This window comes from Gobio gobio (assembly GCF_949357685.1).
Source record: "Gobio gobio genome assembly, chromosome: 11".
Lineage (NCBI taxonomy): Eukaryota > Metazoa > Chordata > Actinopteri > Cypriniformes > Gobionidae > Gobio > Gobio gobio.
This window is the reverse complement of record NC_137104.1, coordinates 36745900-36765924: the sequence shown is the minus strand read 5'-3', so window position 1 is coordinate 36765924 and position 20025 is coordinate 36745900. Positions and strand designations below refer to the sequence as shown.

At 34.9% G+C, this 20025-nt stretch overlaps 1 long non-coding RNA gene across 1 annotated transcript; it reads left to right on the top strand.

Annotated features, from left to right (window-relative positions):
• The first annotated feature begins 16610 nt into the window (after nt 1-16610).
• On the top strand, nt 16611-19577 carry LOC307134056. The gene is made up of 4 exons (XR_013817516.1): nt 16611-16949; nt 17064-17123; nt 18408-18530; nt 18624-19577. It is a non-coding gene; the product is annotated as an uncharacterized lncRNA (long non-coding RNA).
• The last annotated feature ends 448 nt before the right edge of the window (nt 19578-20025 follow it).

The window sequence follows — 20025 nt, the reverse complement described above, 5'->3', positions numbered from 1 at the left end:
GCATAAACTCCTGTGACGTTGCAGTTGCGATGCAGCACTGACCCATCAACTGTCCAGAGCATCGTTCACCTTTGTTTACACTCATGTTCTCACAACATTGCATTGTTAGAATTCATAAAAATATTACAATTTACACCCTTTCAACACCAATTTTTACTTGCATTTGGCACTTGGCGAGTGTTAATTTTAGGCCCTGGATATAACTTCCCTGTGTTGTAGCCTCTCTGTATATTGTTTGCTAATGTTTTTTTTATAGTCTTACAGTATGAACAACCCTATTGTACCTCATTTATTTTTGTGTACTGTCTGTCCTAATGTACCTCTCTGGTGACTGGGAAAGAGAAAAGCACCTGCAGTGCTGTTTTCCCCTTGTGTCCTGGCCCTCAGTGTCAGAGACAGCGACAGCAGAGATATAGAGAGACCTCATCAAGCTCTCAGGGCCTCCGATGGAGTAATGGGATGGTCTCTCTTCTGCTCCGAGTTTGCGGCTGTGTGTGTGTGCGTTTGTGAGTGTGTGTGAGTGTGTGTGAGTGTGAGTGTGAGTGTGAGTGAGAGAGAGAGAGAGAGAGAGAGAGAGAGAGAGAGAGAGAGAGAGAGAGAGAGAGAGAGAGAGAGAGAGAGAGAGAGAGAGAACCTGCCACATGTGCTGTAGTGCTGCAATACAGCCGCACTGTAGACATGAGCCTCCTGGTGGAGCTCCGTCTGAGGGCCCACAGGTGGGTCAATCCATCAGTGGGCCGGAGGGGGAGGTGCTTCAGGGAGAGAAAGTTCAGCTTCGGCCAATCAGAAACAGAGGCATTAGGATCAATGCTATCCATTAAAGAGCACACTGACCTTCCAGTCACGCTGCAACTTCAATGAATGTGTGTGTGTGTGTGTGTGTGTGTTTCCAGGGAATAAATTCTGATCTTTTAATTATGCTCTGTTCTCAGTTCAGCCTCACCTACATATCAGATTTTGTGGGTGATTAAATAATTTCCATTTTTGTGAGTGCGAGGGGTCCGTGGGAATTTATCTCGCACAGATTTCACATCGTCACGCTGCTGTCCTCAGATCACCCTGAAGATTTTTTGGAACATTGTTTTTCACATATTTAAACATAAAAATTCCTGCTCAAGCCACGCAGCTCTTGACGTCATCTCTATGGGTTTCTCTGACACATTTCGATTTTAGAAAGAAGTCAGAGCCATGGTTTAGCATTAAAGGGATCATTTAGGGATAGTCACTTAAAAATGCAAATTATGTCATAATTTACTCACCCTCATGTTTTTCCAAACCTGTATGAACATCTTTCTTCTGCTGAACACAAAATATATTTTGAAGAAGTTTGGAAACAAACAGTTTATGGACTCCATTGACTTCCACAGTATTTTTTTTCCATACTATGGAAGACAATGGGGTCCATTAACTGTTTGGTTATAGATATTCTTCTAAATATCTTCTTTTGTTTTCAGCAGAAGAAAGATGTTCATACAGGTTTGGAACAACATGAGGGTGAGAACGGAAGGGACTAAGGATGAAAATGAGCCAGTGTTGGCTAAATCTGGCGCATTTTTACATATTTTTATGTATTATTAAAGGGTTAGTTCACCCAAAAATGAAAATTCTGTCATTAATTACTCACCCTCATGTCGTTGGACACCCGTAAGACCTCCGTTCATATTCGGAACACAAATGAAGATATTTTAGTTGAAAGCTGATGCTGAGAAAGGCTTCACACAGGCCTCCATTGGCATTCAGTACATTGACACTTCCAAGATCCATGAAAGGCCCTTAAAACGTTGTTACAAAGTCTATCTCACCACAGTGGCTCTACAATAATCTTACGATGCGACGACAATAGTTTTTGTGCGCAAAAAAAAATCAAAATAACACCTTTATCCAACTTGTTCTCGACTTCCGTGTGTGCCTCCACTACGCATGCGCGAGAATATGACGCAGATCCGGCGTTCGGACAGATGACCCAGAAGCGATTTGTTTACAATCAGAGGAAGACGCGCGTGTCTAAGCTGTTGGATTCTACATTGATCGTGCTTTAGGTCTCGGCGTAGTGCTCAAAATGGGGCTTAAGTGTGTATTTCATGGATTCCCGAACACCGGCGCTACGTCCTATGAACTAACCCTTTAATGTGAATTGTCCCTGATTAAAAGAATTTTTAAAAAAAAATTATTAAAAAAAGTAAATGATGACAGAATTTTCATTTTTGGCCGAACTATCCCTTTAATCTCCAGCATTTAAAGTTTATATTAAGTAACATTAAATAATAATTTTAATTTGAAAAACTGGCTTATTTAGAAGCTAATTGTTTTAGGTTACTTGATGAAATATTTTACACCGTATACTGATTAGGACAGATCTAATATATAAAACAATATTTTACACAATTTTAAGTAGATTTTTAACTGGAAGGAAATTAATTCAGCAAGGAAGCATTAAATTGATCAAAAGGTACAGCAAAAACCATTGGCAACACTTAACAATATGGTTCATTAGTTAACATTAGTTAACTACATGAGTTAACATGAATAATGAACTGCACTAATAAAGCATTTATTTATCTTTGCTAAAGTTAATTTCAACATTTACTAATACTTTTTAAAAAACTTGTTAGCATTAGTTAATACACCGGCGTGAACTAACATGAACAAACCATGAACAGCTGGATTTTTATTAACTAACATTAACAAAGATGAACAAATACAGTAACAACTGTACTGCTCATGGTTCGTTCATGTTAGTTAATACATTAACTATGTTAACTAATGAAACCTTATTGTAAAGTGTTACCAAAACATTTATAATGTTACAAAAGCTTTCTAATTTTCAAATAAATGCTGTTCCTTTAAACTTTCTATCTATCAAAAAAAAATATTAAGCAGCACAACATAAATATCTTTGATAATAGGAAATGTATTTGAATAGAGCAGCAAATCAGTATCTTCAAATGATTTCTTTTTTTACTGTATTTTTATTCAAGTATTTTTAACAAATGTCCTCTTAGTTTTATAGTCTTTTCCTCTGCGTTTACATAACTGGTTGTTTATAAAAGAGAAAGGGAAAATAATACAATTTTAACAAATAGTTGTTTTTAGTTGTATGTATATGTATATAATCATATTTATATATGATTATTTTTAATGTTAAATTATTTACATTTTTTAAGTGTCACAGATTCCAAAAAATATTAAGCAGTACAACTGTTTCCAACATTGATAATAAATCAGCATATTAGAAGGATTTATGAAGGATCATGTGTCACTGAAGCCTGGAGTAATGATGCTGAAAATGTAGCTATGCATCACAGAAATAAACTATATTTTAAAGTATATTACAATAGAAAATTATTGTTTTAATTTGTAATAATATTTCACAACATTACTGTTTCTTTCTGTATTTTTGATTAAATAAATCCAGTTTAAATTATAGTCTTAAGAGAATATACAAAAAAAAGTCCTGTAATGAGAGTCCGCTGATAATTTGTTTTATTATAAAACCCTTTTACTAGCAGATCTGGTGTGATCTATGTATGCTTTCAATAGTGAAACAACCGCTTCAGTCATGCTGCAGGCCAGTACCACCCCTCCAAACACTCACACACACACACACACACACACACACACACACACACACACCCTCTCCAGCTTGCATGTCCTTAACAATCTGAAGAGCCTTTTGACAGCTGCAATTAAGCATGTTAATTAGAGGCACAGCACAAAGAATAATATTTACTGTGATTGGGTGTCCTTCGACGCCTCGCCAAATCAGATCTGAGGGAACTCATTGTCTACAAATGCACACCCCCCCCCCAACCCCCCGTCCCACCCTCGTATTGTACATGACACCTTACAGCCACTGAGTCTTATTTCTTTTGCAGTATGGCAAAGCTTAAGATGGGAAAAATGCTTTTAAGGCATGTGAGGATTAACCGTCTCTTGTGAAATACTAAGGCATCTCTGAGAGCAGGCGAATATCTGAGGAACCATTTCCTCTTGCTTTTGTAAGCTGAACTTTACATCAAAGTGCTTGATTAATTACTGATAAGGGACTAATAAAATATTAATGCATTTTGTAATTAATGGGACCTCAGAGCCGCATGTCCTACCACCCCCAGCTAAATGTCTTTTTTGAAAATAAGTTGTATTCCTTTTTTTTTGTATCTCTCAGCTGTCTAACGCCTCTGCGTTTTCTTTATATCTTTTTTTTTTTGTTACTGGAAATTATTCATAATTAAACGTTTATCCAGGAGGAGCATAAACAAAGCAACATGTATATTTTCCAAAATAAAAGAAATAAGAATTCTTGTTGTTGTTGTTGTTTAGTGACTTTGAAAGTATTGCGTCTGGAGGGCCTGAACTCATGGTTACGCCATTTCTTTTTCATTTGCTGGAGCTGTGGACTAATGGACAGACTTTTATAAGCGACCATTCTGCATCTCACCACTGTTAACCTCCTTTTAAGTGTTGTCAATAATGTCCTTGTGCTTCATTAGGAGACAATGACAACCATCCATTAAAAAGGATGATTTTGACTTTGAAAAACCGTGTCTCAAAATGTGGATTAGGCTTCAAATAACACGGCGCATACTAAAATTATCACTCTGCTGTGATCCACGTCATTCTGCGCTCCTAATGAAAAGATTTTTTCTGTTTATACGGAATATGGACACCCACTTAATGAAACTCGTCTCACCAGAATCACATATTCAGTGGATTGGTCTCAAATCAAACAAATGATCCTTTACTATAATTGTGATTTTAAAGAAAAAAAGTTGAAGTAAATTCCATCTAATAAATCTGACCCCTCTGTGTAAATAAATAAGATAAATAAATAAATACTGCTGCATTAAAATTGGTCCGATACATATTCATATTTGCTTATTAGCAAATCATTTTTTATTTCAGACAGACCCAGTGTTATTTTAGTATGTCATTTTAATTTAAGTTCAATTTTTTACTAATTAAGTTAGTTAGTAATTTACTATTTAGGATTAATTTATTGTATTTTACGTTAGTGCTTTAAACTGATTTCAGTTAGTTGCCAAGGCAACAATTTAAATTTTTGTTTAGTTTTTCATCTAATATTTATATTTTATTTTACCATTATTTTGATTAACAAACATGTTTTTAATAGTCTTAGTTTTACTTTTAGTTAACAAGAATAACCGTGGACATACCTTTTGTCTGTTTTGTTTAATTACTTTTAGTTTGTTTTGTTTGGCTTTGTTTTTTGTTTGTTTATTTTGCTTTTGTTGTGTTTTGCTTTGCTTTGCTGTATGTTTTTGTTTAATGTGCTTTGTATTTTGTTTAGTTGTTTTGCTTTGCTTTCTTAGATCTTTTATAAATCAGATTCAGCTTTTCACTTCAAAACATTTCTATGCTAAAAATTTGTTTTAACATCTAATAACATAACATCTCAGCAAACAACTCGCTTTCTTTTCATATTTATCTCCAGCGCGCTCTAAAGTTGACCTAGGGCGTGGCTCGGACTCTCCATGCAAAAGCAGCCAACATATCCCATTTTCTTTCCTGAAGAACATCAAAAGCATTGCACAATAAAAACGATACACATTTGTTTTGTTGACACGGAGCAATCCACAAATATCAATATACACAAAAGCCTGTATAAAAATGCGTGATACGGATCAATTTTGCTGAGATTAGAAATCTGAAATGTACAAGTGACAAATGACGGAGAGGTATTATCGGAACGGCGGGAAGCAGACGTGCTCGCCGTAGTCTCTCCCTGCTCTTATCTGGAATTGAGGGTGTGTTTTAAGCATGGCCTCATTACTGTCTGATGGGTTCAGTGACAAAGCTAATACAAAGCTTTTTCATACAGACCAAACGCATCCCTGTGAAATTAGGCCCCGGTGCAAATCGTGCGAATGTGTGTGTGTATCACAGAGACAAAGACAGAGAGATTGAGAACATGTGCACTTGTGAGTGTGTATCTGCGTGCGTTTGTGTGTGTGCATGTGCTGGTGTGTTGCAATATGATAAATGTGTTCCACCCCATAATCTATGTGTTTCAAAATATGATGTATGTGAGTATGAACTTTGAATTATTTCCTAAACAGAGGGCCATAAATCTTGTAACTTTGGTGAAGAGTGTGCGTTCTCTCTCTCTCTCTCTCTCTCTCTCTCTCTCTCTCTCTCTCTCTCTCTCTTTATATGAATAATGCAGTCGAGACTGGCCAGCTGCTTAGAGTTACAGAGTGAGACTGACTGCTGATGGGAAACAAACGGCTCTTTCCTGCTCTAAAGGTGGGGAAAAAAAGATACACTGGGTGGCAGATCAGACTGTCTGAGATGTTTTGCTTTCACCCGGCACCAAGGTCACGTCAGGCAGCAATCCTTTAACACAATGAGTGTGTGAGAGTGTGCGCGTGACCTTGGGACTGACGTAGGTGTATTTATGTGCGGTAACCCACCCTAAATGACAGAAAGCCATGTAAGCAGACCTGGCCCGTATACACCTGTGATGTGAAGAGGTTGTTATGCTGCATAATGTGGGCCAAATTCTAACGCATGTATAGGTTGCAGGGAATGCAATCCCATAATGCATTGCAAAAAGCTTGGTAAAAGAAAGTGCATTCAAGAAATATGATGAGTTTATTGGAAAGTATCAATGAAACTGAAAAATGATTTTATACAGTGCTGTGTTTTATTCTTATTTGAGTTTCATATCTTCTAGCAACATTCAAATCAATCATGTGACACAGAATTGCTGTTCTAAATTGGTCATTTTTTTAGACTATACAGCTCCACAGTGGTAATAAACACGCACAAAACAAACTTGTTTCCACACACTTTTATAGTCCTAGCGAGTAATTAGATCAAACTTGGGTTATACTTTATTTCGATGGTCTACTTTAGACATTCTACTAACTATAAGTAACTTTGCAACTACATGTCAACTAACGCTCATTAGAGTATTAGTAGACAGTTAGGTTAAGGTTAGGTGTAGGGTTCAGGTTATAAGTTGACATGTACTTGCAAAGTTACTTACAGTCAGTAGAATGTCTGTTGGAGGACCATTACAATAAAGTGTTAGCAGATATTAAGCAGGCAGTCTACTAATCCTCAAATGACTGGTAGTTGACATGTAGTTGCAAAGTTACTTATAGTTAGCAGAATGTCTAAAGTGGACTATCAGCACGAAGTGTTACCCAAACTTGCTTTGATTTGACCTAAAACCTGATTTGCTAGGTATCAGCATTGCCATAATACATAATACATGAGATGTGTTGCGGCACGGAGTATTGAAAAAAAGTTAAATAAATAAATATACACTATGGTTCATTAAGATTTTAAAAAGAGATCAATAATTTGATTCAGTAAAGATGCATTAATTAATCAAAAGTTATGGTAAACATTCAAACAAATGCAGTTCTTTTGAACTTTCTTCATCAAAGAATCCTGTAAAACTGTGGTTTCCACAAAAATATTAAGCAGCACAAGTGATTAACATTAATAACCATAAGAAATGTTACTTGAGCACCAAATCAGCATATTATGATTTCTGAAGGAGTATGCTAAAAAATACAGCTAATTTAATAGAAAATTAAAATAGAAAATAGTTATTTTATATTGTAATAATATTTCACAATATTATAGATTTTATTTTATTTTTTATTAAATAAATGCAGCCTCGGTGAGCATGAGGTAGCCTACTTCTTTCCAACACATTTCAAAAATCGCACCGACCCCAAACTTTTAGATGTTAGAGTATAAATAAATATATACTTATTTGCTTATATATATTCAAATTGTCACCTTCATTCCAACCCCACATAATAAAATGAACAGTGAATAATGCAGTAATTTCTGGACTTCTGGACAGTATAAATCAACATCCACTTTCCTTGTATGGAAAAGAGCAGTTTGGCCAACTTCTCCATTTGCATTTCACAGAAGACACTATGACATAAGGACGTGTAAATGACCGAATTTTCATTTTTGGGTGAACTATTCCTTTAATCTCTCTCTCGCTGCACACAGCGAGAGTCTGAACAGTCCCGTGGCCCGTTTTGTTTGCACATAACAGTGTGATAACTGTCAATTGAGATAAATATTTAGGTTAAGCATATTTCAGTGGAACTAGAGGAGGGGTTGCGTTAAAGGTTTGGGCCAGATCTAGCGAAAGCATCTTCAGAACACACTTAAAACCAAATAAAGCCGTTTTATCGTGGTGGGGCGAGTTTAACACCTCCCTTATACAATATTAAACACACGTGTGTGTTGATTTAAAATGAGTCTGGGAGTGAATGGGGGTGAGTGTGTGTGCATGTGTGATCAAACCAGGACGCTCCTGACTTCGCCCTTGTCAACATTCTCTCCTGTCCACCATCATTCATCCCCCCACCCCCCCATACTGAACCCAAAGAGACCAGCGCAGGCCAGTGCAACTCAGCACATTCCTCCCTCATGAATTTTAATTAAACACGCTGCCTTCCTTTCACTCACTCCCCAAAATAAATGGTCGGAAAATATAAGACATCTGCCCGGGATATATCATTTACATTTCTCTGACGATAAATCACCGGCCGCTGTTTCAGATATCAATTAGATGAGTCGCATTGATTGAATAAATTCAAACTGTCTCGGGCGGCCAGGATGTATGAGGGAGGCCTGCGAGGGGTGTGGCTGTCTTTCCACGGAGGGGAGGGAAACTCTGTGTTTGATCTGATTAAGTACTTTTAAATCACATGCACACACACACACAAACACGATAGATTGCGTTGGATCTCATTTTTTACAACGGTCACAGCTGCTCCTATCCAATCAGAGGCACTTCCTGTCAGAGATCAGGTTTGAAAAAAATGAGAACATTATTCCAACATTTCAGTAGGAACTAGGGCTGTCAATAGATGTTTAATTGTATTAAATACAATACACAATTTAAACAAGTATCAATATTTGCAAGAAGATTAAATCAGGAAAAGCATTAAAGGGATAGTTCACCCAAAAATACAAATGACCCCATGATTTACTCACCCTCGGGCCATCCTTGGTGTATATGACATTCTTCTTTGAGACGAATACAATCGGAGTAATATTAAAAAATGTCCTGGCTAATCCAAGGTTTGTAGTGAATGGCAGCCCAAAATTTGAGCCCAAAAAAGTGCAGCCATCCATTAAGTAATCCACACGGCTCCGGGGGGTTAATAATAAAGGCCTTCTGAAGTGAAGTGAAGAGGGTTTTTTGTAAGAAAAGTATCCATATTTAACACGTATTCAACTTTGCGAAAAAAGCATAACTGGCGCAACGATGACGTCGGACATAGCGTAAGCGTTTTGAACTGCGAGAGGTGTTACACTTTCTGCGTAAGTTGAATACGGAAGGCGGTCCGCCGGAAGCTAGATATTTTACTTTATAAAGTTTTAAATATGGATATTTTTCTTTTCACAAACCCATCAATTAGCTTCAGAAGGCCTTTATTAACCCCCCAGGGCCTTGTGGATTACTTTTATAATGGATGGATGCACTTCAAATTTGGGTTTCAAATTTTAGGCTGCCATTCACTGCCATTATAAAGCTTGGAAGAGCCAGGACAGTTTTAATATAACTCCAATTGTATTCGTCTGAAAGAAGAATGTCATATACACCAAGGATGGCTTGAGGGTGAGTAAATTATGGGATGATTTCATTTTTGGATGGACTACCCCTTTAAATAGACATTATAAAAGTGCTTTCAAGTCAATGTATATTGTTTTATGCATGCATTTTGAATACCATTCAAAAGTTTGGGGTCAGTAAAATGCTTTAATGTTTTTTAAAAGACGTCTCTTATGTTGACCATGGCTACATTTATTTGATTAAAGATACAGTAAAAACTTTAATATTGTGAAATATGATTTATTATTTAATATATAACTTTGGTTTTAATATACACTGTCAAAAGTTTGGAATCATTAAGATTTGTTAATGGTTTTGAAAGAAGTCTCTTCTGCTCACCAAGGGTGCATTTATTTGATCAAAAATACCCAAATTTAAATTTACAATTTAAAATAACTTTTTTCTATTTGAATATATTTAAAAATGCAATTTATTTCTGTGATTCAAAGCTGAATTTTCAGCATCATTACTCCAGTATTTAGAGTCACATGATATGTGATGCCGATAACAAAGTTCAAAAGAACAGTATTTATCTAAAATATAAAGCTTTTGCAACATTATAATTGTCAATACTGTCACTTGATCAATGTATTGCATCCTTGCTGAATAAATGGATTCATTTCTCATGAATCCCCACCCCCAAAAAAAACATGCTTACCAACCCAAAACTTTTGAACGGTATACAATGTTACAAAAGCTTTCTATTTCAGATAAATACTGTTCTTTTGAACATTCTATTCATCAAAGAATCATGAAAAAAATGTTTTACACAACTGCTTTCAACATTGATAATAATCATAAATGTTTCTTGAGCAGCAAATCATTGTATTAGAATGATTTCTGAAGGATCATGTGACACTGAAGACTGGAGTAGTGAAGCTCAAAATTCAGCTTTGCAGGAATAAATTACATTTTAAAATATATTCAAATAGAAAACAGTTATTTTACATTTTAATAATATTTCACAATATTATAGATTTTTTTGGTTTTTTTAATAACATAAATGCAGCCTTGGTGAGCAGAAGAGACTTCTTTAAACACATTAAAAAATCTTAATGATTCCAAACTTTTGACGGGGTGGTGTATATTAAAATGTAATTTATTCCTGTGATGGAAAAGCTACATTTTAAGCTCCATATTATAGTTACATTTTACCCTGACAGAAAGTGAATAATGAAAGAAATGTATTGAGGAGAGAGAGAAAGAAGAACAATGACTTCAAACCTGCATCCATGGGATTACTAAAAGAAGGGTCCAAAACTAACATCATCCAAGTGCCAAATGCAAGTAAAAATTGGCTTTAGTGAGCAAATAAATAAGACTCTTCAGTTGGCTGGTAACTTTATTAGTTGCAACATAATGTGCAAAGTGCAACATAATACAAGCTCTAACTGTAAGAATGATTATCTGACTCTAGCTGTAGGAAGTTACAGGAGCTATTCAAATCAAAGACATACTATCTGCTAAAGAAAACATTTGTCACACGTCTTCTAAATTTTGCCTCAGTGGAAAATGTACCATCATAAGTTCATCAAGCATGCCTAAAGGTTTTTTCCCCCTTCAGAACTCCATATGCTGAATATTCCTTGCATTAAAAAACCAACACAAAACTCCCAGCAACAAAATCACAATGTTTTGCGGCACTGTTGATTTCATGCTTTGTGGCGGGGCTCAAATACGAGCAAATCTGATCTAATTACTCACTAGGAATATAAATGTGTGCGAGACGGGTTTAAGGGGTATTTATAATTGGCTGAAGCTTTACATTTCACTGTAATATTGCATGTTGAGTATATTGGTGGGCTGTAGCTTACTAGCTTGCTGGAACCATTCATTATTGCTATATCTGCTTGTATTATGTTGCTTGTTATTTTTCGCCGTCTCTGTGAGACTTTGTAGCGAGACATAAATAAAGTCATCTTAAATAATACAACTTGTGTCAGACCTCACATTACCTCCATATCTAAAATGTGGGGCATTTGGCACATTGACAAAATATATACAATACCGTTCAAAAGGGATCAGTAAGACATTAACTTTTTTTTTCAAATGTAATTAATACTTTTATTCATCTGTGTCAAATCAAATCAATGTGATCAAAAGTGACAGTGAAGACATTTATAACATAAAGAGAATATATAATATACACAGGGCTTGACCTTTACACCCACCAGCCTGCCAAATGCGGGTAGATTTCAGCTGTGGCGGGTAAGGCAGACACTCCCACTAGCCACTTTGGCAGCCTACAGCCAAATTAAATGCCAAGACCGTTGTATCTGTATACATATTAAATAAACCTACTGTATCTGAAAAAAAGATTTTTTTAAATGTACTATTGTTTTTTGTAATTTGCTAATTTGCTTCTTTGTTCTTTTATATAGTCTAACAAAAACAACTTATATCATATTACATTTCTCATATTAGCCTATGCTCATATTGCTCACCTGCACATGTACAGCTGATATACAATGTAGTCTTGATTTGGGGGTTTTAAATCTTCTAAATCAAGTAAAATGACTCAAAATCAAGTAATTTAAGCATGCCAAAGTCAACTTTAATCATATAACATGTAATTTCCAAACAGCAAAATTGTGGCCAGTGAAAATGCTGAATGGCTTTGTAAAACCACTAGCTACAGTGGCTGGTGAGCAAAAAAGTTAATGTCAAACCCTGAATACATCATAATACATCATTATTCAAATAAACGTAAAGTAATAATACTTTCTATACAAAGAAACCTTAAAAAAAATATCTCAGTTTTCACAAACATATAAAGCAGCACAACTGTTTTGACCACTGATAATAATAGGAAGAAGAGGAGGAAGAAGAAGAGGAAGAAGAAGAAATGTTTCTTGAGCACCAAAACAGCATGATTTCTGAAGAATCATGTGACACTGAAGACTGGAGTAATGATGCGGAAAATTCAGCTTTGCCATCACAGGAATAAATTAAATGGTTAAAATTGAAAATTTTAAATGTTTATAATATTTCACAATATTATTGTTTATTAATGTATTTTTTAATCAAAGCCTTAGCTTTTAAAAATACACTTTATTTTAAGGTGGCATACTTGCATGTTACTGCATGTACTTACTATAGTAATAACAGTAAATTATGCATAATTACAAGTCACTAACCCTAAACCAAACCCTAATCCTAACCGTAACTCTATAGTATAATAATATTACTCAGTACTTATTTGAGAATGTAACTACATCACCTTAAAATAAAGTGTAACCAAAAAGATTAATAAGCTGGTACATCTTTTCAATTCACCTATTAGCTGGTGAAGAAAAAACGTCACTACTCTATTGCCCCAAGAAGACTGTTTTGGTTTGTTTCCCATAAAGAAAGAAAAAAGAAAGCTTTGAACAAGTTGTTATCTATCCATTTAGTTCCACTGGGGTCAGGATTCAGCCCTGATTCCACCCCATTTCATGTTATCAGGACAGTGAGGACTGTGGAGGTAACAGCCAGGTGCTTATTGCCTTATATCTGATGGAACGGCAGAAGTCACTACTTCATCTTGGACTAATTGAGTCTCTTTGACACTGTAATCTGAACAATTCTCAACCCAGACAAACACACGGGCTAATTAACCGAAGCTTCATTAGGATAGAAAGAATAAAGTAGAAAGAGGACAGCACTGAATGAGATCCCTTAAGTGATTAACAAACAGGGCAATTCAGCACAAGCCGTGATACCCATCACTTACTAAATAGGACACAAGACAACTTTAGGACTTTGGTCAGATTTGCGCATTTAAAGAGGATTTATGCTGCATTATATACTGAGTTGGGTGTGAGATATTCCTACTTGATGTCGCATATCGCTCGGAAAATTACGTGTCATTTACCATGTCTAGGACATCTGTTCTAAATAAATATATAGGTTTAAATGTTATGAAATGTAGAACTTTGTAGAAATGTAGTACTTTGATTTCTTGGTGGATATTAATTGATTGCTTAAAAATGAAGATTTTGGATGCCATACCTGGGTTGTACAACATTCAGAATTGAATTGGGAATGCCTTTTAAATCCCCATTCAGTTCCTTGATTTGAATTGGATGCCAAATTCCAAATTCGAATTTGAACATAAAAAGGTTTAAAATTGACTAAATTACCTAAAGATTGTGTTTACAGTACACCTCTCCCGTGTGCAATATTCAGAATTGAATTGAGAAAGTAATGTAAATTTCCACTGCATGAAAACACTGAAATCCGGCACTATCCGGGCATGGTATACTCCTGTGTAATTTGATGTTTACCGGATGTATGTGGGAAAAAGCGGATCAGAGTAACACGGAACAGTATATTTCCAGAAAAACCCGGAAACCTTACGTATGCGGACGTATACAGGAATCCGTGAAATTTCACGGACATATACAGCTGAAACACTGCTGGGTGTGCTAGGACTGAAGACTGTTAGGTGTGAAGAAGACCTTTCATATGTTAATGACTGACACTTGTGCTGGCTGTTCTCAGAAGGAGGGGGGCAGGGGAGCACTTCAGGATTGAGAATTATCTCTGGTCTACTGTAGGCTACAGCAAACAAGCTTTTTACACAGAAAAAATAATTCTTAAGGCCCTGAAACACTAAACTGAACTAGCAATGACTAAAGCCGACTGTGGGGTTGGTTCACGTTGCCTGGGTCTGGGCCAAACCATCAGAATGGTGTGTCAGGGCCTTAAAACCACTGCATGAAAAGAGTCTCTAAATCAAATATTTTTTATAAAAACAGTACAAAATAAAAACCCTGTCTGAACATATACGTTCACAAAAAAATCTGAATATGTAATGAAATAAACAAAGAAATGTAATGGAATTAACAAAGGATAATTAACCAAACATTTTAGACTATCCCCAAACAATTTTTGCAAAGTTTTACAAATTGTAGGCAATAATAGAATTAAATAAAAAGGAGATGAAATGTGGAAAATGAAAAAGTTTGTTTTAAAAACACCAAAAACTGATATGCTCAAAATAAAAATATGGAATAAAAAAGAGCAGGGATTCACTTGCTCAAGAAACACAGAAACACAAGCAGATCTTTCAGCTCTGCAACTATTAACAAAAAGTGTCACTCCAAGATTCTTAACTTTAACACGCTGCAAAAGAGGGGCGTTTTGAGGTTTGAAATCCACCACTCACAATAGATGTAGGTGCAACCAATAAGGTTACCAATAAAAATAAGGCAACCAATAAAAATAAGGCAACCAATAAAAATAATCCTAATTTTACAGAAAAAAACGACAGTTTTTTACAGTATTTTCTTGTAATTTTGAATTATGTTTAAAACAATGTAAAATTACAAACAATATCTAAATAAACAACTTGACTGTTATTTTAAGGATTATATCATTAATGACAAATTACAGTAATTCTCATTTTTTTATACAGGAACATCACTGTATTATTTTTCTGTTTTCATAAATAACAAATTCATGCAAAATTACAAACAATATCTGTAAATTAACAACTGTAATCCAATATTTAGCTCATTATATTAAAGGTTTATGTTTATGTCCATACTAACAATTTAACATTATTCTTTGTCATTTTAAAGTAAATCTTATTAGTTTTATATTTACACTGTAAGAATAAAAACCTAAAAAAAAAACGCAGCTACAGCTGCAAAACAAAAACCGTAAAATAAGTCAAATATCTTAAGTCAAATAAAGTTAAAAAACTTCACAGAAATTTACATTAAACGTTTTAGAGAAAACACTATTAGTTTACAGATTTTTCCTTATTTAAATTAAGATATTTTACTTTAATTTTCTGTTTTACAGTGAAGGTGTATTTTTACATTCAAACTGGTTTTACATTCAATTCTGGATACAAATATAACAAAATATATAGCAAACTAAATATCAAACAATAATTGTTTTTAAAGAGTACAAATCTGCACTGCAAATCTGCACAGGTTGAAACTTCCAGGCCTCTGCCCACACCACAAAACAACATTTGACCAATTCATTAAATATAACAGCAAATAAAAATAAATATACACATTTTCTAACTGTTGTTTTAAACAAGTTTTTTTCTATATTTGCAAGGCTACTTGCTGTCTTTCCGTGTTCTTTTGAGCGTGATTGGTCAATCTGAACGTCATCCAGAAATCTGACCAATGACAGTGCGCGCCTTCAGTTTGAATTATACACCCGTTGCCGTTGGAGTTGCTCGTTGCTCGTGGCTCGCGGGGACGCGACGCGATCGCGCGGCTTCTAATCTTCAACAGGACGGCTTCTTCTGTCCATTAATGGCATTGCATGGATCATTTTAAACCTGTTAAAATCTTATTTTGGACGAATTTTGATTGTGGGATGTCGACTGAGAACGAAAAAACATGAATACGAACAGACTAAGTTTCCAATGGCGGACAGCAGGAGGTAACGTAAACCCCTTTATATTTTTTCTACTGCTTATCAAGATATATAACGTTAGTGCATTAAAGTCATATGCTAATCGTGATTAACTTACATATTCTGTTTCTGTGTTTTGTTGTAATATTGTTAAGATAGGGCTGGGTGTTATGGCGATCTGATGATACTGACTATTGTTAGTGATTTTGCTGTAAACGTTAACATTACCGTTTTATATTGCGGAATGGGAATATAGCGTATATAACGCAGCACTGACTGTACTAAAACTTTTTGACATTTTGACAAGGAAACATGCATGAATGTAGAATAATGAACGGACATGCATGTGTTAAAATAAGCCTCTCTCAGACAGCAGGCGATCCCGAAATCAATTATCTTTCTGTAAAATGCACACAATTATCTCAGAAACCTTGTCATGTGAGGTATTCACTTGATTTAAACAGTCAGTTATGTCTTAAGTACGTTAAACAGTTCAAGTTAACGTGGGGAATCCCGGATGCGTGTCATTATGTGCATCCGTTCTTAAAGGGGCTGCAGCTTTGTCTCATTTTAATAAAACAAAAGAATAGAGAAGACCTTCTGCTTCTTTAAGAATCATGTGATATTAATTAATTGAATATCATACAGTGAAGACTTTTAAAGCAGTATTATTCTGTAGCATTTTAATAAAATATCCATCAAAATAAATATATTGTGATATCGTTATTGTAAAATATAATTTCTCATGTATGTATAATTATATGGTCATAATGCCCATCCCTACTGTCAGCTAGTTTTAAGATCAAGCTTGTCATAAAATGTAACAGAGCTTTGGAATGAATAATCTGAGATCATGTAACTTACACTTGTTCTGCAGAGAGGACAGGAAAACACCATACTTGGACTGAAGAATTATAGGCAAACCAGGATTTTGGATCTACTGTAAAGTTTTTGTATGGGCCTGGTGAGTATGTTTTGCAAGTCCATGTCCGTAAGTTGATAATTAATATTAATGTTTTATCAAACAAATTAATATTCATTTGTGTGTGTGCATGTTTCTTCCCCCCTCATGATCCAGAAGTTTTGGATCCATGATCCTGAAGAACTTTTACAGATGTTGACCCTGAATGTGTAAAAGGTAATCTTAAAAATGTTGTCATTATTTTAATGTTCTCTGTTTTTTTCTGTAATGTAGACGCATGCATTTTCTGTGAAGTTGCTTTGAAACAATATCAGGGTTTTTCCTACATTGAACATTTTTTGCCGGCCGCCAAAACAAATTTTTGTCCCGCCAAAGCCTTATTTGTTGAGTTATTGTGATTTATGATTGATGTAGTAGAGGACTGCTGCGCTTGAGTTAACTGAGTGACAGAGAGAACGACCAGTGAGCTCCTACCCCGCTCGCACGCTCTCTGTCTTCAAAATAAGCATTCTTAGCTTTCTAATGTTTCACATATTACGTTAATCAAAATCAAAAGGTCGGAAGACCGAATCCATGTTGCATGTGGCGCTATCAGACGTCTTCCTTTAATTACCGCTGGGTGTGAAATGCGCTCAAAAAACATTGACTGATTCTCTGACCAGCTGACATAAAGCATACTTTAAATAAACAGGAAACAAATCCTATCCGGTTATGAAGTGTTTTCTGTGTCTTGACAAATCTTTCGCGATTTTCTAAAGACGGGATTCACACACAACGCGTCTGCTAATGTCCGATTCGCCACCTAATGACTCCTTTGAACAGAATCATTTTAACGACTGGTTAGAACTGATCTGTCCAACACTGAACTCACGAATGAGTTTAATCATTTACTCAGAACAACACCTGAAATGAGAACACAAGTGTGCTTACCCACTTTAGCAAGAGTGGATGGTAAGAATTATTTTTAATTATCAACAGTCTTTCAGCTTATTTATGTGGACAATGTGTAGTAAAATAAATAGCCTAAAATCATTTAGTTTAGACTGGAGTGAGGTGAACCCAGAACAAATTTGTTGTTAGCTAGCTGATTGTATATGGCAGAAAATTAGGCTATTTGTTCATTTTTTTTTAATACTATTTTTTTAATATTGATATGATTACCGAAACAATTATCAGTAAATAGTGTAAAAATGAGGAACAAAAACAAACATCAAGGTATCAAAATAAGATAAGCAAAAGTTACAAACTTTCTTTGAATTTATTTCAAATTTATTGTCAGTATTGCGCTTGCAGATCATGTGGGTAGGGTATTTTTTTTTTACCGTGCGTATGTGTGTGTATGGATGACCATGTCTGTCAGCCACCACCGAAGACCATTTTTGACCGAGGAAAAACCCTGAATATGTATTGTGAAAAGCGCTATACAAATACATTTTAATTGAATTGTTTTACTTACTTTTATTGGCATTAACTATATATTATTAATGTATTATTTGGCAGGTCTCAAGATGTATTTTATTTTGTGAGACTTTGCTGAGGAAGTATTCTTTGGCTCAGTCTGAAAAGGCCCAGAAAAGAAACACTATGAAGAACATCACACAGAACCGTCAGAGAAAGAGACGGGTAAGTTAAGAAACCGGTTAAGCTTTTTCCCTCCAGAATGTTACTATACTCCTCTCTGAGTTTTAGTGGTTAATTTACTGTCATGTTTTGCAGTTGCTGGAGACCAGGTCCAGGGTTGCACAAACCAACACAGAACCTGTGGAAGACCGCAACTATAGACCTGATGAAGATGAAGATGATGCTGTTGTTGATGGAAGGCTTGGTTAGGCTAGCTACTACAAACCAGACTAGACTGACCCACACTACATGTCACATCACCAGCCCATCATGCCAGTTTGAAAAAATGTTCAAAACTCAAACAACATTGTGTTAGAGTTGGTCACAATTATTTTATAATTATAATTTTAATATTCAATTGTTCCATTTTATATTTTCTTTATTCCTATGTTTATATACTTATACTTTTATTGGTTCCCATATATAGAACATTTACATATATTTTATATACACTTTTTAATTTATAGATTTCTTTGTCTCGTTTTATATTGTATACTTTGTATGTTTGTTCCTTTTTAGATGTCCATGTTGCTTTTGATCTCCACGTTTTGTATTGTTGTTCCTTTTACGTCGCCTTCCTTTAGAAACATTTTGTTCACTTATCTTTTCCCCCATTCATTTTAATGTATGTTTATAATGCTCTTTGTTCTTTTTATTTGGTTATATTGTTTACTTGGAATATTTATATGTATTTTAATATATTTTATATACACTTTTTTTGTCTTATAAATGTATTGTTCTCATTTTATATTGTTTAATTTGTATATTTATTCTTTTCCTTTTTATGTTCACTGTGTATTTTATTCCTTTACATCTGTCTTTTAAATTCATTTTTTTCCCCTTTTTTTTTCTTTACCAATTCATTTTAACGTATATTTATGTTCTTTGGACTGTTTATATTTTTACATTTGTTCCTTTACATTTGCATCCCTTTTAAATACATTTAGTTAACTTGTTTTTGTTTCACCATTGTTTTAATGTTCTTTTATAATGCTGTTAAGAATGTGTTTTTTTTTTTATACCTTTTTAATAAATATTTCAGACTTTCTCAAATTGTTTTGTGTGTGTTTTTCTTTTGGGAGGGAGAGGGGATTATTTATATATATATATATATATATATTAATGAGCAAAATCTGCATAGCTGGCCTATAACCAATCAAGTCCCTATGCTACAAAACCTAGCCCACCCTTAGCCTTAGAAGTAACCAATAAAGTCACTTGACTGGGTTTTCAATGCGTCCTGTCATCCAATAGCAGTCTGGGTTTTGGGAGTGGTTTTAAAAAAAACAACCAATCCAGTTTGAGATGAAGGACCAATAGGGGGTGGAAGGCAAAGCTGTTTAGAGGTGTGAAAATGTCTCCTGGGAAAAACTTGATGGGATTATTTGCCATGGCAACAAATGGCTGTAGCATGGGAGTATACGGCCACAACATACATCCGATTTGGTACCATTTCGGATGTATACGGCCATATACGGATCCATGGAATTTGACCTAT